The sequence below is a fragment of the Podarcis vaucheri genome (assembly GCF_965113315.1).
Source record: "Podarcis vaucheri genome assembly, chromosome: 12".
NCBI lineage: Eukaryota > Metazoa > Chordata > Lepidosauria > Squamata > Lacertidae > Podarcis > Podarcis vaucheri.
The window spans coordinates 22,845,471-22,868,542 of NC_138750.1; the positions used below are offsets into that span (position 1 = coordinate 22,845,471).

The window sequence follows — 23,072 nt, forward strand, 5'->3', positions numbered from 1 at the left end:
ATTTATAGGAACTCAAACACCAGATTCTGCTCTGTTCCAGTAACAAGAAGCCGAAAGCACCAGCCTGAAGATGACGAGTGAGACCTCGTCGAAACGTCGCACAGACACCCCGACTCTTACACGGGAAGACACCCGAAGACACCAAAACCTGCATATATATATATATATATATATATATATATATATATATATATATAGTTGAAAGTAATTCAGTTTATACGTTATTTTTCAAATGACTGAGTCCACCTGAATGGTTTTCCCTGTTGGCCCTGCTTGCCCTTGACCCAGATGGCTGCTTCCATTGCTGTCACGATAGCTCTAGCAAAAGGATGTTGTGATAGATTAGTTATGTAAACTGATATGTCCTTACTACACCTGCCCTGGTACCTTTAACTGCTGTTGTATTTGAATGATCTAGGAGATTTTAGAGTCAGGTGCAGCATAGTTTGACTGTTCATTACCACTGTGGGCAATATCATACCCTCCAACTTTTCTCTGGTGAAAATAGGGACGTCCTATTCAATCATGATGATGATGATGTTGTTGTTGTTGTTACCCCACCCATCTGACTGTGTTGCTTCAACAACTCTGGACGGCATCTTTCATATATAAAAACGTAATAGAACATCAAACATTAAAATACTTCTCTATACAGGGCTGCCTTCAGTTGTCCTCTAAAGGTTGTGTAGTTACTTATCTCCTTAGCTCAGGGATTGGATAACTCCAAACCCTCCATCGTTTCTCTGATGAAGATAGGCACTGTGGGTTAAACCACAGAGCCTAGGGCTTGCAGATCAGAAGGTTGGCGGTTCGAATCCCTGCGATGGGGTGAGCTCCCATTGCTCAAACTCTGCTCCTACCAACCTAGCAGTTCGAAGTGCAAGTAGATAAATAGGTACTGCTCCAGCAGGAAGGTAAACGGCGTTTCCGTGCGCTGCTCTGGTTCACCAGAAGCAACTTAGTCATTCTGACCACATGATCCGGAAGCTGTATGCCGGCTCCCTTGGCCAGTAAAGTGAGATGAGCACCACAACCCCAGAGTCGTCCACAACTGGACCTAATGGTCAGTGGCCCCTTTACCTTTACGGAAAAGTGGGGCATTCTGGGATCAAAGCAGAAACCAGGATGGCTTCTGTAAATCCGGGATTGTCCCTGGATAATATTGGAGGGTCTGCAATGTTCCAGAGGTTTCATGCTGGTTGATAGGACTCTTACAAGTTCCACCATGCAAAAGTCAGAGGTTTCTATATAAGCATCTCTCTCCATCCACGAAAGACAGAGGGAGTCTGGCCATTCAAAGACAGCCAGGCAAAAAAAAAGGGGGGGGCGGAAATCCCACAGAGAGATGTGAATTGTGAGCTTGACAGTGAGGCCTGGACGGCTGCATTTTCTCCTTAGGCCCGAGGTTCCCAACCCCTCCTCTAGATAGTCTGCCCGCATCTTTATGGCCGCTGTTTTCTTTGCATGCTAGAAAACCTGTTGCTCTTCACACATTTAATCTGATGTCCTGTCTAGTTTCTCTAACCTATGGCCTGGAACTTGTGGCGTCCTGCTACTTAGCACAGTTTGTGTGAGAAAATAACCGCGTTGTTTCTCGTCCTGCGAAAACAGAAATAAAAACATCCTTTCTTCATCCACGACTGTAATGCAGTTAGACCTGAAACCTATCAAGAGAAGAGTCTGCATTGACATTGCCAAACCATGGCGTTTCTGTGTAGCGGTCGGAATCTTTCGCACCAGATCTGTTTTTGTTTCTTAATTGATCCATGTCAACTCCAAGTCTCATGACTGAATTATTGTCTTGCGGCACACTGATGACTAACAAATGTATTATTGTGGCATGTGCTAGGGCAAATGCTCTCAGCCTGGCACGCATGTGTGCGTGCGTGCAAACACACACACACAGATATTTTGGACTACAAAGCCCCTCATTCCTGACCATTTGGCATGCTGCCTGAGGTTGTTGGGAGTTGTAATCCAACACAGTTGGAGGGCAACAAGATGAGGAAAGCTGAGCTGCTGTAACTGAATACAGTGGCACCTTGGTTCTCAAACACCTTGGTATTCAAATACAGTGGTACCTCGGGTTAAGTACTTAATTCGTTCCGGAGGTCCATACTTAACCTGAAACTGTTCTTAACCTGAAGCACCACTTTAGCTAATGGGGCCTCCTGCTGCCGCCGCATCACCGGAGCACGATTTCTGTTCTCATCCTGAAGCAAAGTTCTTCACCTGAAGCACTATTTCTGGGTTAGTGGAGTCTGTAACCTGAAGCGTATGTAACCCGAGGTACCACTGTACTTTATTTTATTTTTAATTAATGTGTGAACTTCCACTTTGGTTCTTATACTGTGCGACCAGATGTATATACTGATAGACATCTTGCTATGACGATGATAAATTGGAGTGATGTCAAGCAGACTTGGCAGATTAGATCTTCATTCTGATCAGTAGAACTTTCTGGTGAGCAACTGGTACAATCATGTCTTCTGAGTTCATACTTCAATATGTCTGCTCAGTTTCTAGGCGCATACTGTCTGTGAGATAAGCATTTGCTGATTCATGCTATTTTTATTTTTATTTTTATCCTCAGATGCTAAGAACAGAAGACCTGTGATCCCTGTATCTGCGCATATATTTGAAAACAGATATGGTTTCTGTCATCCTCCTGCTTAATCTTGTCTCTCATTTATGGGCTCGTTCTAAGGTCAGTTTTTACAGTGTTTAAATTCTGTTAAATGTTTTGGAAGAAAGGCAAGGCAAGACTCACAAATGCAAGGTAATGTTTTCCTCCAGAGAAAACAGATGCCCTCTTCTGAAATAAACTTTTCAAAATGTTGTGCAGAGCGACAGAAGGCAGCAGTGTTAGTTTTTTTAAAAAGGATTCTATAAATGAAGGAGTTCGTGAGGCCTTGTCTAGAGTTGCACACATAGCAGAATGACAGAGAGACCCTACTTTATTCGGTGCAGGAAGATTCCATAGAGTCCTGTGCCCTATTGTTTCAATGCTGCTGGAGCCAGGACAAAAGAGGCAGATAAGCAGGGTGTTGGGGAGAGGGATATGATACAGGCAGCGTGGATAAAAATCACTGAAATAAATAAATAAAATAAATAAAAATCAGGTGTTTTTTTAAAAAAATTACATCAGATTTTTAAATATTTAAATCAGATTTTTAAAATGCACTTTGAAACAGACAAAAAAAAAGAGTGTGAGTTGCTTTAATGCAGAGTGGATAAAAATCAGTGATTTATTATTTATTTTTTAAAGATTTTTTAAAATTTAAATTGGAATTTTAAAATAAAATCCTTTTGGAGGAAAAATATTTCTAAAGATTTAAGTTACATTATAGTAACTTAAAGGTATTCATCATGAAATAAGGATTTGTTATAAGTTTTTCATGAAATTGTTTAACCACATCCGTTAACCAACATGGATACGTATGCTATAATGTTATTGTTTTAGTTAAATAAATTGTTTAAATTGTTGTTAAGGAAATGATTGTTTTTCTCCTTCCAGTAAAGTACAGCAGAAACGTTGTCCAACTATAAACAGTTAACTTCTCAAACCTCACAATATTTTCCTAATTATCAGTCTATGTATTTCTAATAGTATAACCAAAACAGTAATTTTTTGATTTAACTGTAAAAACTACTCTGAAAATTTATTATTCCAAAAATGAAACCTTCATCTGGTTGTAAATATTAAGATGATACCAGCAAGAATGAGTCTTTCTGTTAAAAAAATGATTTAAATCAAGTCTTACTGACTAGTGATTTAAATCATTATTTAAATCAATTTGATTTAAATCAAATCCACCCTGTATGTTGTTGTTGTTGTTGTTGTTGTTGTTGTTGTTGTTGTTGTTGTTGTTTAGTCATTTAGTCGTGTCCACCTCTTCGTGACCCCATGGACCAGAGCACGCCAGGCACTCCTGTCTTGTACTGCCTCCCGCAGTTTGGTCAAACTCATGTTTGTAGCTTCGAGAACACTGTCCACCCATCTCGCCCTCTGTCGTCCCCTTCTCCTTGTGCCCTCAATCTTTCCCAACATCAGCGTCTTTTCCAGGGAGTCTTCTCTTCTCATGAGGTGTCCAAAGTATTGGAGCCTCAGCTTCAGGATCTGTCCTTCCAGTGAGCACTCAGGGCTGATTTCCTTAAGAATGGAGAGGTTGGATTTTCTTGCAGTCCATGGGATTCTCAAGAGTCTCCTCCAGCTCCATAATTCAAAAGCATCAATTCTTCGGCGATCAGCCTTCTTTATGGTCCAGCTCTCACTTCCATACATCACTACTGGGAAAACCATAGCTTTAACTATACGGACCTTTGTTGGCAAGGTGATGTCTCTGCTTTTTAAGATGCTGTCTAGGTTTGTCATTGCTTTCCTCCCAAGAAGCAGGCGTCTTTTAATTTTGTGACTGCTGCCACCATGTGCAGTGATCATGGAACCCAAGAAAGTAAAATCTCTCACTGCCTCCATTTCTTCCCCTTCTATTTGCCAGGAGGTGATGGGACCAGTGGCCATGATCTTTGTTTTTTTGATGTTGAGCTTCAGACCATATTTTGCGCTCTCCTCTTTCACCCTCATTAAACGGTTCTTTAATTCCTCCTCACTTGTACATGATGCAAAGTGGATAGAGATAATTTAGTTCTCCCAAATAGAACCCGGGCTCTGCATATTCCTCCTTTTCCTCAAATGTTCTCTACCAAGTTAGTTTTTTTTTTTTTAAAAAAAAAACCTAGTCAAAGTCTCATTTCCCATCATCATTTTACTTTCCTATAACAGAAGTGATAAGAATATGGACAGCCTTTGAGCAATTGGAAGAACAGAGTTACCAAAAAACCCCTAAGGGCTGTGTCCCGTGTCACTGGAAAGATTTTGTGAAGCATTTATATGGCCACATCCACAACTTAACATCTAAACACTTTCACAAAAGGCTTAGGTAGAGAATCTGATAAAAGTAGCTCTTTTCTTAAAAATAAAGTGTGCATATCTTTCTGTAACAAATATTTAAGACATGGGCTTGTGACTTTAGAATGTAACTTCAGAACTTTTATTGTTTATCAGATTTATTGCACTTTGTTCATTTTTTTATTGCTATCATTTATTATACTTTATCCTATCTTCCATTCAGGGAGCTTTTGAGGTAAGTTGACCTGCGAGAGAGGAAAAACTAAAGTCAGCTTTGTAGCCAAGTGGGGATTTGATCCTGAGTGACCCCAGTCCTAACCTGATATGCTAAAACACTGGTTTTCTAAGCCTTTCTCCTATCATTTGTCATGAGATCTGGAAGACACTCAGAGCTGGTCTTGCTGTTAGGTAGAGTGATGTGCAATGAAAAGACTTGTTGTTTAGTCATTTAGTCGTGTCCGACTCTTTGTGACCCCATGGACCAGAGCACGCCAGGCACTTCTATCTTCCACTGCCTCCCACAGTTTGGTCAAACTCTGCTGGTAGCTTCGAGAACACTATGCAACCATCTCGTCCTCTGTCGTCCCCTTCTCCTTGTGCCCTCCATCTTTCCCAACATCAGGGTCTTTTCCAGGGAGTCTTCTCTTCTTATGAGGTGGCCAAAGTATTGGAGCCTCAGCTTCACGATCTGTCCTTCCAGATGAAAAGACTAACAAATTGTTATTTAATGTATTTTTAGTCTGAGCGGTGAGGCGCTTATGGGATTTTCTGCTTTAAGTGCCAAGATAATTTGGCCAGCCTTGGGTGTTGGGTCTTCGGTGTGTGTCTGGCATTTGCTGGTGAAGGCACACGTGAGTGAAAAACTTAACAAATGAAGAGAAAATAGATGCCAAATGTCCACCACACCAATACAACAGACTCAATGTCAGTTTGATGGCCTCAAGGGCATTTGCCTGAGCAGGTGGTTGATAAACTGCTGAATAACACCTGTCTGGGTTCACATTTTTTTAAAAAAAACCTTAATTAAGAAGATATTTTGCACTATTTTTAAAAGTATTTAGTCACCCATCTCTCTGTCAAGATAGCAAGCAACACAGAATGCTGTTGTGAGGTAAGGAGCATTTGGGTCAGTTTTAATGTGAAAAAAATGTAAATCTATGCTAACACCAAGTTAAGCCCAACATTTACCCAAATTGCTAGTTCCTATGCACGTAGACGTACATACTTTTCTGAAGGAGATTTAAAAAAAAAAATTAAGTAAGGGTGAGCCTTACATGGACATGTTCATCACAGGATGACTATAAGATCAAGCAACGACTTTAGGCTGGTTGACGCAATTTTACATTTCATGAATGCATAGATGAGGAAGCAGAATCCTGTGTGTGTGTGTGTGTGTGTGTGTCTGTCTGTCTGTCTGTCTGTCTATCTATCTATCTATCTATCTATCTATCTCTGAACTGGCATGGGAAAAAGCTGGATCTTTCCACCATACAGAAAGAGCCTTAGGTGCATAGAAGTCTTATGCATAAGGTTCTGTTAGCAGTTCTACTGAACATGCGGAGGTTGGGTCTTCTTGTGTGAATGGAATGTTTGTAGAACAAAGGTGGCGGACAGCGTTTGTCTATCCCTTGAGGTCACACTGAGCACATTTACCACATCTGGACAACCCTAACATTGCTTGATTGTTGATGTTGGCACCTGTCTGTCTTGAGAGGGAATGGAGTGCGCTTCTGGGAGTGAAGTCAGACTGCTGTGTTCGCTGCACCAAAGCGGCCTCCCTTGGGTGCATGCCTGGGCAGTCTGTATGGAAGTCTGGGGAGGTGTATGGAGGCAGTGTGTATGGCAGGGGTAGTCAACCTAAGGCCCGTGGGCCACAAGTGGCTCACGGGGATTGTTTAACCGGCCCCTGAGCCGCCCCTGAGCCGCCCACTCGGCGAGTCCCTGTGCTGCGCTAAACTGGCACAGCGCACTGTGGGGACTCACTTCCTCAGGGCCGAAAATCACATCTGCGCAGACGCAGATTCCGGAAAACGCGGGCGCACCCAATCTAGTCCAACCCCTTCAGTGCAGGAATATGGAGTTGTCCCATACAGGAATCGAACCTACAGCCTTGGTGTTATCAGCGCCACACTCTAAGCAATAAATCTAAAAGAGCTTCTCTTACTGAGTTGAAAATATTGAAACAGAGAAAGAGAATATAGAGTGAAGGAGAAGCGTCTCAGATCCCAGGAACTGTATTCTTAGAGTCTGACTCAGCTTCCCTCTCCTCCATCCTACTCTAGAGAAAGTTGGCATTTTTGTATAATTGCTTCTGTATCTGTCGATGCTGTTAAAGACAGCAGAATGTATGCCATGTGCTGGCAGAAAGGTCTGAGCACATGTTTCTGTGGGCGGAATTGCCATATCAGGCTTTTTGGCAATCGTGGTTAATTTTTAATCCATACTTATGTCCTTTTTATGGTCTCCCTTTTGGAAGTTGTTAATACATAGCAGCTGACTGAATTTCCCTGCTTTTGATTAACCAAGAGCTTAATTATCCAGTAGGTTTTGCTGTTCCTCAGACTTGGTGGGTGAACCTTCCTCTCTTCCAGATCAATTCTTGGTCAGTTTGTTCAAGAGAATGAAGGCCGTGTTATGTGCTCGTTTCCCCCCTGCATAACTTTATCAATATTTTGTGTGTTTGTGTCTGAGAAGGGTAGACAGGAATTGGCTCACTTAACAAAAAAATAACTATGACATAATCCCATTGACTGTAGCATTATGGCTCTCTCTTGCATTCAGTATAATATTTGCAAAGTTCTTGCGTTGTCTAAAGGTCATGCTGCAATTGTGAATCAGTTTAATTTATCTGTTACTTGTATGAGTATCTCAGCAGATTTTAAAGACTCATTTCACAAGTTATAAGGTAAAGGTAAAGGGACCCCTGACCATTAGGTCCAGTCGTGACCGACTCTGGGGTTGTGGCGCTTATCTTGCTTTATTGGCCAAGGGAGCCGGCGTACAGCTTCCGGGTCATGTGGCCAGCATGACTAAGCCACTTCTGGCGAACCAGAGCAGTGCACGGAAACGCCGTTTACCTTCCCGCCGGAGGGGTACCTATTTATCTACTAGCATTTTAACGTGCTTTCGAACTGCTAGGTTGGCAGGAGCTGGGAGCAAGGAACAGGAGCTCACCCCGTCGCGGGGATTCGAACCGCCGACCTTCTGATTGGCAAGTCCTAGGCTCTGTGGTTTAACCCACAGTGCCACCCTTGTCCCTCTCACAAGTTATACTCCCAGGTTTATTCCGGATATTATACTTCAGTCATAATTTTTGGTATATTGCTAATTAAAAATCACAAATGAACATTTACAGCACAATCCTATACATTTTAGCCAGGAATAAGTCCCACTGAATTTACTAAGCAATGGGGCTTTCTCCCAGATAAATGTTCATAGGCTTGCAGCCTTAAAAAAACACCCCTCCCTCTCTTTAACTATTTTGTTAAGTATTCTTGACCTGGTATTTACTGTATAGATAGATATAATGAACATTCAAGAGCAAGTTTGCTTAGAGCACAATGAGCAAAGCAAAAATTGTCCTCTTAAAGTAGGAGGAAATCCAGTATTGATATTTTCATCTCTGTACTAAAAAGTATTATCTGATCTGCTCTTATTTAGCATCCTTTGGGAAAGAAATGGTACCAATTATCTCTCTGGTCAATTATACCTTAGTTTATGCCAGGCATCCCTAACCTGCGGCCCTCCAGATGTTTTGGCCTACAACTCCCATGATCCCTAGCTAACAGGGACGATCGGAATTGTAGTCCAAAACTAGAGGGCCGAAGGTTGGGGATGCCTGGTTTATGTTGTCCTTTGGAGTGTTTTCTGCTTTCTGTCCTTTTGCATGTCGAGGTCCCCAGGTCCACCCCAATAACTCACACATCACACAGAAATTTTTGTTTAAGATTTTTGGCATAATTTTGGCCACAACTTTATTAAAATACAAATTTGTGAGTGGTTGCATAGGCATTGGTTGCGACTATCTGCCGCCACCATGGGGGACAGACTGACATCCCACACGATGCGAAAGTCAGAATGGGGGAATACACTTGGGGGTTACGCGGAGCAGGGAACCTGCCCTCACCCCAAATGCAACCAGGAGCTCATTGCTATGGCCCAAGCCCCCTTGACAGAGTGGACAAGCAATAGTTAGCCCCCAATTCCTTTAACGGAATCCCTTGCAGCAGCAGCATTAGAGGGGCAGGCACAGCCAATCCATGCCCCTCAACCAACCAAACCATAAACCAATGCCTAACCACGAACCTTACAAGTTGTGACGATTTGCTACGCAGTAGGCAAAAACCAAATGGCCCCAGCCAATTAGCCAGATGGACAAAATTCCTACCAGGCCCCCGCTCCAAAGCAGACGACCCCATGACAGGCATAGCAAGGTCAAAGCGAACAACCCTAATTCTAGGAAGGGGGGGGGGGACGGGCAATCTGATGCACGGGCAAAAAGAGGAAGCCCTAGCCTCGTGCAAGGAGTTTTACTATTTCTGACTGTCAATCAAAAAATGGCAACATTAACTTCTTCCCAACAACAAGGGAAGCCCCAATCGTATCAGTGGCCAACAATCAATTAGCCCGCCCCCAAACTTTGGAGTGTCCTGGCGGCCCCCACCGCAACACATGCTCTCCATGAAGGAGAACACGCTTTGTGAACAAGTTGGTATAAGACTATGAAAGAACTATGAGAGAGAGAGAGAGAACTCGTACAATTTAAATGTATATGGTGGCAAACAATTGCTCTTCTGGTAGTCCTGTTTTTGGAGTACTGCTGGCATGGACAGGATTGTATCTAGAGTCCCAATTCTCCACCTTATGCTGTCATTGGTTCAAACACATCTTTCACTTGAGTTGATACATCGGTAACATGAAATGGTGTGGGAGGGAATTCAGAAAAAATTAATAGCCTTGCTCAATTATATCATTGCCTGAATGGGTCTTTGGGCAGAATGGTGGCAGGTCAGATGGGAATTGTTCTTTAGATTTCATGTTTTGACCTTTACCTTAAATGCATAACTTTCTGCAATTTTTACCCACAATTCTATTCTGGCTTGAACTAGTTATTTGTTTAAACAGAATACAGTGGTACCTCCGGTTAAGTACTTAATTCGTTCCGGAGGTCCGTTCTTAACCTGAAACTGTTCTTAACCTGAAGCACCACTTTAGCTAATGGGGCCTCCTGCTGCTGTCACGCCGCGGAAGCACGATTTCTGTTCTCATCCTGAAGCAAAGTTCTTAACCTGAAGCACTATTTCTGGGTTAGCGGAGTCTGTAAACTGAAGCGTATGTAGCCCGAGGTACCACTGTACCTGCAATCTTAAGCTATGGGCCTGTACTTTCAAAGAGCACTTTGGCCAATGGATGAAAATGGCCTCCCTTCTCCTCTGCCTTTTCATTTCCAAATGAAATTATAATAAAAGTGATTGATAGTTAATGTCAGGCTTAGAGTGTTAGAGGCTGAGATGCTTTTCCTCACGACTCATAGCCATTTCCATCCTGCTTTTATTTCCTCTCGGCAGATGCTGGCAATTTCTGCCAAATGTTATCTGATCTGGCTTTTTTACATTTCTGTTTTGAAATGTATATTATGATAATGTAGCAAATGAGCACAGATAAGAACTTCTGCTCCTTTCGTCACACGTTAGCAAGAGCACTCATTTCCCCTCAGCGAGCTTAAGAGTGTGGGTCTGAATTAATCTCAGTGATATCTTTGTGCATGTCTCTGCTCAGGTTTTCTTGAGTCAACAACAAATTGAGCTAGCCAGAGTTCACAGAAAATGGAAAGGTCAGTCGATTAGTGTGGTGTTTTAAGTCTGTGAGTGTGGATGGTAACTCATGCTGATTCATGCTGACTTTTTCCAGCACAGGCTAAATGCATTTACTTTTTTGGAGGGGTGGAATCCTTGTTGGGATAATTGGTGTACAATAACTAATTATTAAGAGATGTTTCCGAAATGTATTTGCCTTTTCTGTTTCACATGGCAATGATGCTGAGATCTGTTGCTCTTCACTCTACTTAGGGAAATGTTGTGCTACCTGTTCAACGCAGGCACATTTTCATGCTCAATTCTGTTCAAAAGGGTAAGGTAGATTTGGATAAATAACTGGGAATTCATTCACTGGGGCCATGTGTATTGTGTAGTTTTTAATAGAAATAGATGACATCACCACTGCTGTGATACGCAGATATTTCCTGTACTGTTTGCAGATAATGCCCATCATCACATCATGCTAATCCCTAATTTAGTGTGATGTGAATGAGTCATAGTTTGCTTTGTGTTCAAGCACTCCCCTCTCTGGTGCAGGTGTGATGAGCAGAATAGAAGCTTTCACCTGTGAGTTCAGTTTACCAGAAATTACTGTCTTGTCTGAGCCCTTAACTGATTAATGTTAACTATTGTTAACTATGGTTTGTTTAAACAAGTCAGCTTCATAGCCTATAATCGGGACATGGGTGGCGCTGTGGTCTAAACAACTGATTAATGTAAACTATTGTTAACTATGGTTTGTTTAAACAAGTCAGCTTCATAGCCTATAATCGGGACATGGGTGGCGCTGTGGTCTAAACGACTGAGGCTCTTGGGCTTGCCGATCAGAAGGTCGGCGGTTCAAATCCCCATGACGGGGTGAGCTCCTGTTGCTCGGTCCCTGCTCCTGCCAACCTAGCAGTTCGAAAGCATGCCAGTGCAAGTAGATAAATAGGTACCATGGCGGCGGAAATATGAATAGCATTTCCATGCGCTCTGGTTTCCGTCATGGTGTCCTGTTGCGCCAGAAGCAGTTTAGTCATGGTGGCCACATGACTCGGAAAGCTGTCTGTGGACAAACGCCGGCTCCCTCAGCCTGAAAGCGAGATGAGCACAGCAACCCCATATCCGCCTTTGACTGGACTTAACCATCCAGGGGTCCTTTACTTTTTACCTTTTACCATAGCCTATAGTATGAAGTTGGTTGGTTTCAAACAAGCCATAGTTAACATTGACCATGCTATGTCAGGTTCTGTAACGCAACAAGCGGTTAAGCATAGTGGAAGCAAAATACTTCCAAAATCCTCATGGCGGTGCCAGAGGAGGAGAGATGGGGGGGGGGGAGTGTGTGAACCTAAGGTTTGTTCTTGTGATACTAAACTCTGGTTTTGTGTGATGTCCAAACCAGACTAATATGAAAACAGACCTCATAGCAAATTCTCAAGGTGTGGTATGAACCTTCCGTACCTTTCAAATGAAGCTACAGATGTGAACCAAATGCAAGCTTAACTGTTAACCCCTATGCTTTAAAAAAACAAACAGCAGAAATATTTCTATTGTTATCAATGCAGTCATTGTTTTGATAATTAAACAAATATTTTGATTTTTTTTTAAATAATAAAAAACTCTACACTTTTCCAGGGTCAAATCATACAGGCTAAGCAGTTAACATTATGCATAATCAGCATTGCCTTGAAACGTATGCAACTGTTGAATAAAATAAAATTTAAGGGAAGATTTAAAAACAACAACAACATGGGCATTCTATCATTCTTCTTTATCAGTCAAATTTGGTTCCACTTTGGCTGGCAAAATGTAGACTGTTAAATTCTCCTAAACTGAGATTTGGAAACTATAGCCGATTTCAAACCGTCTTACCAGGTTTAAACCCCCCCCCCCCAGTTTGGGGCAGTTTTGACACTTTGCTTGTTTCTCTGAAAGAAGAGCTTTGGGGTGTTCGAAAAGGAAGTACCAGTCGTTTTCTGTTTTTGTTTTGCCAAAAGAAAAAACTTAGGAAAGTCTTTTGTCCTTTGGGATGTTTGTGTATCCTTTCCTTGTTGCGTAGATACAAGAGCGCGTGTGTAACACCCTTCAATGCTAATGAAATCAACATGGATAAATAATGACTACACTTTCTTTAAGGGAGAGAACAGTGCTTTAAAACACATGTCTGCGCACGTTATCCGCATCAGTTATGTATGTCTGCTTATATACCGAAAATTGCCCCCCAAAAGAGAGGCATTAATTAGCCCACACAGAAAGCATATGAGGCAAGGTTACTCTCTCCCTTTTTATTAAATATCTTTGTGGTGGATCCAGAGAGCCCTTTCTTGGCTGTGAGCTTGCTTATGTGAAATCGAAGTTCTTTAATTGGCTGCAGGCAGCAAACGAAGGGCTTTTAGAATAACAACAACACCCCCCCCCCCCCCGGTAAAAGATGCTTTGGATTCTTTCAAGAACGTGGCGTTCTGGACAACTTACCAAAATTGTTTAAGCTAGGAAATCCTTCAAGCCTGCACTTACTGCATTTAGGATTGCCAATAGACCATTTAACAAACAAACAAAAAGAGGCCCTGTGCCCTTTTATTTACTTTTTCTGGCTTGTTTCTTTGTAAAGTGAGGGAGTCGAGCTACCTTTCCCCCTTTCGCTTTAAATATAAATTTCTTGTATTTTGCCGTGCCCAGTGACGCTTTTGCAACAAGAGGCTGTTTTGGGACAGGGGGCACAGAGTGGCTCAGTTAAGATGCAGTGCTGAAACCATGGTTTGTTGTAATAAGGACAGGCAGGTGAGCACCTTGAGTTTGTCGGCTCACCTGCATCCCTGGTATGTGGGGAAGGAGTTTAAGGTTTCCTTTCGCAGTTTTGACCAAACCTCCTTACATCCAATTATGAGAAACCATAGTTTGTTCCAATTATAGGTAGTTTATTCAAAGTAGGATTAGGCTGAAGTTTATTATTATCTTGGTGTGCAAATGACCTGTGCTTTCAGCATCAAGAGAAGTATAGTGTCCCAACTGAGGGAAGTAAGAGTCCCGATCTATTCTGCCTTAGTGAGACCACACCTGGAATACTATGTCCAGATCCAGGCACCAAAATTTAAGAAGAATATTGACAAGCTGGAACATGTGCTGAGGAGGGCAACCAAGATGATCAACGGTCTGGAAACCAAGCCTTATGAGGAACAGTTGAGGGAGTTGGGTATGTTTAGCCTGGAGAAGAGGAAGACATGATAGTCACCTTCAGAGATCTAAAGGACTGTCAGTCACATGGATGAAGGAGCAATCTTGTTTTCTTCTGCTCCAGAGGCTAGGACCCGAACCAGTGGATTCAAGTTACCAGAAAGGAGAGTTCAACTTAACCTCAGGAATAACTTTATGGCAGTAAGAGCTGTTGGAAAGTGGAACAGATTTCCAGGAGAGGTTGTCCTTGGAGGTTTATAAGCAGACGTTGTAAGGCCACCTGTCATGTTGAGATTCTGGCATTGCAGAGGGTTGTACTAGATAATAATTGTATTTACGGGACCGCCTCTCCTGGTATACCCCGCAGAGGACCTTAAGGTCCATGAATAATCATAGTTTAGAGGTCCCGAGCCCTAAGGAAGTCAGATTATCCTCCACCAGAGCCAGGGCCTTTGCAGTGATGGCTCCGACCTGGTGGAATGCTCTGTCCCATGAGACCAGGGCCCTGCAGGATTTAACTTCCTTTCGCAGGGCCTGTAAGACGGAGCTATTCTGCCTGGCTTTCAATTCGAACTTAGCCTGATCTTTTATTCCCCTTCCTTCTCTCCCCCTCCCCGTTTTATGAAGATTACCTGCTCTGGGATCCCACAGCTGATTCTCCCCTGGTCTCCTCGCTGGCCCAAATAGGACTAATTTAGCCAGCTAGCCCTGGTGATCATATAATGTTTATTGGATGGATTTCCCCCCTAAATTGATCTTTGAATTCTGAATTTATTGTTATTCGTGTTTTATACTGTATTTTATGTTGTTTTTTGTTGCATCAATTAAGTGTTTTAAATTTTTGTTAGCCGTCCTGAGCCCAGTTTTTTGAACCAGGAAGGGCGGGGTATAAATAAAAATTTATTATTATTATTACTATTATTATTATTATTATTAGATGACCCTTGGGATCCCTTCCAACTCTTCAAGTCTGTGATTTGTTCAAAAGGATGAAGTCTCCTTTGTTTAAGCCATCTTCACCTCATAAGTGGGGGAGCCCATGAACCCATGTTTTTGATTGAAGGATCCTCATTACATCTGAACCAGAGATTATCATGGTGCTAACTCTTTGACATAGCTTTTACACTTGTTCCCGCCTACACTCAAGGGAGGATGACAGTTCCATCTGTGTTGTGGAAGAAGTGACTGAAGATGGCAAGTGGTGAGGGCAGGGATATTTTCGTTGGTTGTTTAACTCTGCAAAGGGACATCTCTAAGTATAATATAGTCAAATGAAAGGGAATCTTCCTTTTATTTAGATAGTCAAGTGTGTGTGTGTGTGTTCTACGGTTCATTAACACCCACAGCCAGATCAGATTACATTAAAATTCAACATGCATCACAAAGAAGTAAGGGGGGAAAACCTTAGCAAACCACAGTTCCCAGGATGAGTTTTAAACAGGGTGGATTTGATTTAAATCACGATTTAAATCACTAGTTAGTAAGACTTGATTTAAATCTTTCTTTCCTTCTATTTACAGAAAGACATTCCTGCTTAATATTTACCACCAGATGAAAGTTTCATTTTTTGATTAATAAATTTTCAGAGTAGTTTTTACGGTTATATCAAAAATTGTGGATTTGGTTATACGTTTAGAAATACATAGACAGATAATTATGAAAATATTGTGAGGTTTAATAAGTTCACTGTTTATATTTGGACACCTTTTCTGCTGTACTTTATTGGAAGGAGAAAAACAATCATTTCCTAATAACAATTTAAACAATTTGTTTAAGTAAAACAATAGCATTATAGCTTATGTATCCTTGTTTGTTAACTGATGTGGTTAAACTTTTTTTTTTTAAACTTAGACAGTCTGAGTTTTAGCACACATGAAAAACTTAAAACAAATCCTTATTTCCTGATGAATAGTCTTTGAACTATAATGTAACCTAAATAGAAAACTATCTTTTGAAAGATTATTTTCCTCTAAAAGCATTTTATTTTAAAAATCCAATTTAAATTTAAAAAATTGATTAATTTTTTTTAAAAAAATCTGATTTAATATTTTTTTAAAATCCAATTTTTATTTTTAAAAAATCAATGATTTTTATCCACCCTGGTCTTAAATTGGAATAAAATTGCTACAAATGTGTATGTGGCTTTTGCTTCTAGCGCACTTTTACATGTCGTGGATTTTTATTTTTATTTTTTAAAAAACCCTGAGCTTCCTATGCATTTTGTTTTCAGGAATAGTTACTATCACGTTGGGAACTGTGACAGAAGTCTATTTGTCAGGTGCTCTTCTGTTCCTTAACGTTCACTGTTCAGAAGCATGAGAAAGCCCGTGAAAATCATGGGGTGAGCTTGGAAACCTTTGGGTTACCATTTGAAGCCTTTTATACTGCTTTCAAGTGCTCCTTTGGTTGAACCTCATTATCTAGATTTGTATCAAGACTAGAGCCAAAACACCTATCAAACGTGGCTTCCATGTGGACAAGTAAGCGGGATGACCCTCATTCTTTAGCTTTTTAATGAGATCCATTTATGAGTATCCAAGGCAGAAATCAAAAACTGAATAATCTGACTGTGCTGAATGAAGAAGATTGTGTTGACTGATCTTTTGTCAAAGATCAGTTTCACCTTCTTTATTAAAAAAACCCCCTGAGGTTTCTGAATATTCACAGCAAAAGCATGTCTATGTTTCTTAAACGTGGTGTATTAAAAACTCGTTCTTGCTGAAAGCCTGCAAGCACATTTAAATATATAATCATTACTAACATTTTTTCTGTTCTCTCCACAGCATGCAAGAGATCCCGGTACTTCAGCTTTCTGATCAAAGTAAGTGACGATGAACAAAAGCCCTAAGTGGGAGGGAATGTGCTGTCTGAAATACTGTACACTCCGATTGGGAGGGCAGGAGATGCAAGAAGCAAATGAAAATAATTATCTTCATATCTTCTTAGTATAGACCTTCTAAAGAAGAAGAACTCTCTGGGAGGTGGCAGAATTAGACTAAGATGCAAAAGGGCCACCTACCCCAAGGCCAGCCCTGCCATTAGGCAAGGTGAAGTGGCTGCCACAGGCAGCGTGGAGCACTGGGAAAGTACTGTAGAACAATGCATCCTTAAAGTAGCCTGTTGGTCTTGGATGTAGTGGAGGGTGCTGCCAATTAATTGGCAGTCTGGTTGGCTTTTATGGTCATGAAATGAGATGGGGGGCTGCCGCCGCCATCTTGTCCTTTGTTTATTTATTCACACCCCGCCCTTCCTACCGAATGGGGAAGCCAGACCAGCTCACAACGTGCAACAGTGCCAAAAGGGTCTCTGGAACATTTGACGTATATAAAATCCACAGTTCCAAATACAGTGGTACCTTCGTTCCGGGAGTCCGTTCGACTCTCGAAACCATTCGAAAACCAAGGTGCGGCTTCCGATTGACTGCAGGAGCTTCCGAAAAACGTTTGCAGACTGGAACACTTACTTTCAGGTTTGCGGCGTTCGGGAGCCGATTTGTTCAACAACTAAGCCGTTCGAGAACCAAGATACCACTGTATGAAAATTAAGCAGCAGCTGTTAATATCCAGGGTGCAGCAAAATGACTTGGGACGGACCCGCCTCGCCCACAACCTGGAGAGAGAACGCATCTGGCATCAAAGATCATGTGACGTGTCGGCCACAGTTAAAATAATATTTCAAGCTATGAAATGCGTCCTCTTCAGGGCGCAATAAATCTGGATTTTGGCATAGTTGGGGAGGGGGCTTTGCGAAGGCGAGTGTGCTGGCTGAAGGAAGCTGTTGTGCTTTCTCTTAGGTCTTCCTGTGCCTGTAGATTTAGCACGGAAAGAATTCATGCCGCTGCTGAATACTTATGGCAGGCGAGCGAGTGGATCTGAGACATGTGACGCTGAAAATAGTGTTTAGCTCTATGTGCATGTTTGCACAAGGGCAAAAACTTGACATTTCAGTAGCATACCCTTTAAGGTTTAGAATTGACTTGCCATTGTGCTACTTCCCAGGAGAAATGCTTGGAACTGGAAGCCTGGTCCAGGTATTTAAAAAGTCTATAGGCACAGCTCAGGGCTCCTCTGCTACTGAAAGAAATATGGGGGTTGTCAGTTCCTGGCACCCGCTTTCCTAGTTAACTCAAGACTGGAGACACAGTGGTAGAAGGAAAGGGAGTGTACAATGGTTTGGGGAGAGAAACATGAAGTGGGTGTAGGATCTAGGCAGAGCAATGGAGCCAAGTGGTGGAGGAGAAGCAGGTCAATGGTTGTAAGTCAGAGGAGGTGTACCGGCGAGTACAGAAGATCAGAGAAGTTCAACAGGATAGGAAGGACCATAAGACCACAAGTTTTACATGCAGAAGGTCCTGATAGCTATTGGGAGGGCAGAGAAAGATTCCTGCTTGAAGCCCTGGAAAACCACTGCCAATCATAGATGGAGAACTTGAGGTTCTCCAGATGTTGATGGACCCAAGCTTCCATCAGCCTCAGCCAACATGGCCAACGGTCATGGATCAGGAGTATCCATTGGCAGACCTCAGGCTCTCAAATTTCTGTGGTCCCCTCTGCGACACTAAAACGCTTCGCACACGCACCCCTGTGCCCTTCTCCACAGCATTGCTGTGGTGCCCCCTGCAGCAGACGCTACCCTGAAACCACCTTTGGGTGGACCACAGGTTCCCTATCCTTGATTTAGACAATGCTGAGCTAGATGCATCGAAGGTCTGACTCAGATGCATCGAAGTGTAACTCCCAAACCTGAGAGATGGTGAGTCACGCACTAAATTTTCATTGCCAGTGTGCAGAATACTTAAAACTTGAGCTGGCAGAGAAGAGAACAATTACAATAGGAAATGCCTGTTTTCAGGTTTTGTTAAGGAGCGTGGATTAATGACAAGAGCACTATACTCCTGAGGAGAAAAGATTCTTGAAAATAACAAGAACTGTTCAGTCCCTCAGGCAAATCAGCACCACGCCTCCTGGAATGGGAAGCTGGCATGTTGCGTTTGATGGAATCCAGCTCAAGTGCTTTGTCGTGTCGGCTTTTTTTTCATCCAACACAATTTTATATAGAATTAGGTTATGGCTTCAAGAAATCAGAAGTGGTTGTTCAGGGATAAATCTACATCTACTTCTGCCAGCCATTACATCTCTCGCCAGAGTGGTGCATGATCTCCAGCTTGGACTACTGCAATGCGCTCGAGGTGGGGCTACCTTTGAAGGTGACCTGGAAACTACAACTAATCCAGAAGGTGGCAGCTAGACTGGTGACTGGGAACGGCCGCCAAGACCACATAATACTGCTCCTGAAAGGCCTACATTGGCTCCCAGTACATTTCCGAGCACAATTCAAAGTGTTGGTGCAGACCTTTAAAGCCCTAAACAGACTAGGACTACTATGCCTGAAGGAGCATCTCCACCCCCATCGTTCAGGACTGAGGTCCAGCTCTGAGGGCCTTCTGGCAGTTTCCTCACTGCCAGAAGCAAAGTGACAGGGAACCAGGCAGAGGGCCTTCTCAGTAGTGGCGCCCTCCCTGTGGAATTCCCTCCCATCACATGTCAAGGAAATAAATATCTGACTTTTAGAAGACATCTGAAGGCAGCCCTGTTTAGGGAAGTTTTTAATGTTTGAAGTTTTATTCTGTTTTTAATGTTCTATGGAAGCCGCCCAGAGTGGCTGGGATGGTCGGGGTATAAATAAATCATCATCATCATCATCATCATCATCATTAGTTTGGGTGTCCTGAGGCCTTGCATAGTTCTGACATTAATTCGCAGGTGGGGGGGGCTGCCTGTAATGTAGCCAGAGACAGCCAATAAATCAAATTTGGCTATTAGAGAATGGGCTTTGCCCCTAAAATAGGCCCTTTTTGACATGGGCCAAAATGTCCTTTTTATTGCCTAGTGCAGGGATGGAGAACCTGCAGCACTTCAGATGTTATTGAACTCTCATTCCCATCAGCTCCATTTAGGCCTGGCATGACAGGGATAACTTGTATTTTCGGCAGCAGTCGACCTATCAGAGCACCAGATGTCTGTACAGTACTCTTAGCAGCAAGAATAAGTGTACAATTCTGATAGTATAATTGTAAAGAATATTTCCTTGCATGAAATGAGAGAGGAAATGTGGTGTTTTGTTTTGTTTTGTTTATCCTCCCCTCTGTCTCTTATTATCCATCATCCTACCTAAAAAAAATATCTTCCGGATAAAACTTGGAGAAGGTTGATTGGTGGTATCATCTTCAAAGCATGGCACCAATTAAGCCTTATCCGCTTTCTGGACTTTCCAGTAGCAGAGGCAGAGAGCCAGTGTGGTGTAGTGGTTAAGAACGGTGGACTCGTGATCTGGTGAACCGGGTTCGCGTCTCCGCTCCTCCACATGCAGCTGCTGGGCAGTGGCGTAGCGTGGGGGGTGCAGGGGGGGCCGGCCGCACCGGGCGCAACATCTGGGGGTTAGGGTTAGGGGGCGCAAATCCACGGGTTAGGGGGCGCAAATTACTTGCCTTGCCCCGGGTGCTGACAACCCACGCTACGCCACTGCTGCTGGGTGACCTTGGGCCAGTCACACTTCTTTGAAGTCTCTCAGCCCCACTCACCTCACAGAGTGTTTGTTGTGGGGGAGGAAGGGAAAGGAGAATGTTAGCCGCTTTGAGACTCCTTCAGGAGTAATAAAGCAGGATATCAAATTCAAACTCTTCAAATCCAAGAAACAGTCCTGCAAGCAGGAAGCACCTTAGAAGCCTTCTTAGAAACCAATGAGGGGAATGAAGTTCTGGAAAAATCACTCATTGTCATTGTAACTGTACAATTGAATGAATGCAGCAATGATGATAATTTGAAGCACTCTCCACTTCCACGAACTATTTACTCGGGGACAGTTCTGTTGGGTTTGGTTGCATTTGGATGGGAGCATATGGTACCTGTGTAATATTTGCTCTGTTTATTGGAAGCCAATAGATGGCTGCTACCCAGCAGCAAAACGTACGATCCTCCATCAGATTGTGCTTCACTCTCAGCTGATTCACAGCTATTCTCCCCCAACCCCCCCCATCTCTCAGTCATTAAATCTTTGCACCTCCTACTAGCCAAAGGATGTCACGTTGCAATAGCAGGAAAGAGAGTACGCCAAGCCCTCAAGCATTAATGCATTTTTGTTAAAGGCTACCCATATGTTGCCAAGCGATAGTTCTTTTCATAGTAGTCAGAACAGCCATACTCATGATGACACAGTGACAAACACATATCAATTTTCATAGTTATATTTCTTGATGAGAAATTCTTAAAAAGTAACTTCCCCTTTGTTTAAACCAATTCATGAACCAAGAACTTATACATTGACCACTAATAACGAACCATATGTTGTAGATATTGCTCTACATTTATTATGCTATTTTTGTGATGTACAAATGACGTGAGAAAACATGGTACAGTGGAACCTCGGAAGCCAAACTCCTGTAAACTCAAAACGTTTCGGCTCCCAAACAATTAGAAACCGGAAGTGATTGTTGCGGTTTTCAAATGGTTTTTGGAAGCCGAACGTCCGGTGCTGCACCTTGGAAGTCGAACATTTTGGAAGTTGAACGGACTTCCGAAACAGATTACATTTGACTTCCAAGGTATTTCTGTATACTTATTTGTATAACATTATTCTTGTTTATAAAACCCAATAAAAAGTTATTCAAAAAAAAGGAATAGCAAATAAAAGTGCTTTACAGTTCCTATAGGCTGCCTATGAATATACTTGTGAAGAAGGAATTATTTAACCTGGGGGGCGGGATATTATGGGGAATTTTTTTTTAATATGGGGGGAATATTATTATTGATAACATCAGTATCCAGCCCTTTTTCCAATGTGGTGAGGGTCTTATGAATGGATGGATTTAGCCCAGTTGATGTCCCTGTGATTGTCCCATGAATAAGGGTTTGACTTTGGATCTCCCAAAGATTTCAAGGGGAGGAGGAGCCAAAAGTTGCTGGCCTTCTGGCAGAGAGCCATAGATGTCAACGTTTCCCTTTTTTAAAGGGAAATTCCCTTATTCCGAATAGGATTCCTCGCAAGAAAAGGGAAAAGTTGACAGCTATGCAGAGAGCATGGAGAAGGCCTTCTGTCTCATCTCCCTTCTTGATGCAATGGCTGCTGATGACAGTTGAAGAAAGAGCTTGATGGAGCCTGCCTGACAGATTCCCTGTTTGTTGAGAAGATCCATAATGAAGGGCCAACCTTCCCCTGATTGTCAGATCAGCCACAGAGACCAATCTTCCTTTGTGCAAAGGGCAGCTGGAGAGCAGAAAGGAGGTGCCCTTTGACCTCTGCCATCAGCCAGAGGACCAGGGACCATTGGGAGGATGCTCCCCCTATCTGCTAGGGAGAACATCGTGGCAAGGTAGGGGCCATCCCATCCATTGGCTAGAGAAGGAACAGCAACAGCATCTTTAGTGAGATATTGCACTTTCAGCGTTGCGAAGATGCCAAATCCCTAGCTGTTTTTTCATATGTTCTATTATGGTAACGAGCAGATGCTGGATGGGAAATGAAAAGCTCTTGTGAAAACCAGGAATGTGGGTGTGGATGATTCCCTGCTTGTCACTGTTTTTAAGAAGCGTTTTGAGAAGAGTTATTAATGCAAAGCAGCGTAGACGTTTTGCTGCATGTTTGCCGTGCATATTTTGACAGGTTGTATCACCCCACCCTCAAAATTTGACTTTCTCAGACGCAGATCTAATTTTGCGTGGACAATCATCATCCGAGACTTCTTCAGAAACTAGCTTCTAATTCCTCCTCTTGGATCGCCTAACAATAGCTGCTGTAGGCTATGCAAAGCATTTTCTCTTCTTGGTGGCTGATGGGATTGGCCGAGCTATGAACTTCGTTTCGTTAGCAGGCTTAGGCTGCGGAGCTGTGAGGCAGCTGTGCACGAGGCACTTGCTTCTGGGGTTTATGTTGTGATTATTTATTTGCAACTTGGTGTGTGTGTGTGTGTGTGTTGCAGCTCTCTGAGTATTTCAGAGGCTAAAGAAATGTGTCACACAACCGGTGGAAATGATGTCAGTCATGTGGAAGCGAGTTAGACTGAAATGGCTTTAGATAGCAGCTATGGAGAGACTGAAAGCTAAAGTACAGGTTTGCTGTACATTTTTGTATGCATGAATGTATATGCATAGTTAGAACATACTGTACATACGTGTGTGTGTGTGTGTGTGTAC

At 42.6% G+C, this 23,072-nt stretch overlaps 1 protein-coding gene across 4 annotated transcripts in view; it reads left to right on the forward strand.

Annotated features, from left to right (window-relative positions):
* THRB (thyroid hormone receptor beta) overlaps nucleotides 1-23,072 on the forward strand; it is a 191,586-nt gene that overhangs the window by 64,617 nt on the left and 103,897 nt on the right. For all 4 annotated transcript variants that reach the window (XM_082193525.1, XM_082193527.1, XM_082193524.1 and 1 more), the window contains exons 2-3: nucleotides 2,594-2,707; nucleotides 16,668-16,705. The gene's annotated coding sequence lies outside the window, so the exon portion shown is untranslated. The remainder of the gene's footprint in view (nucleotides 1-2,593; nucleotides 2,708-16,667; nucleotides 16,706-23,072) is intronic.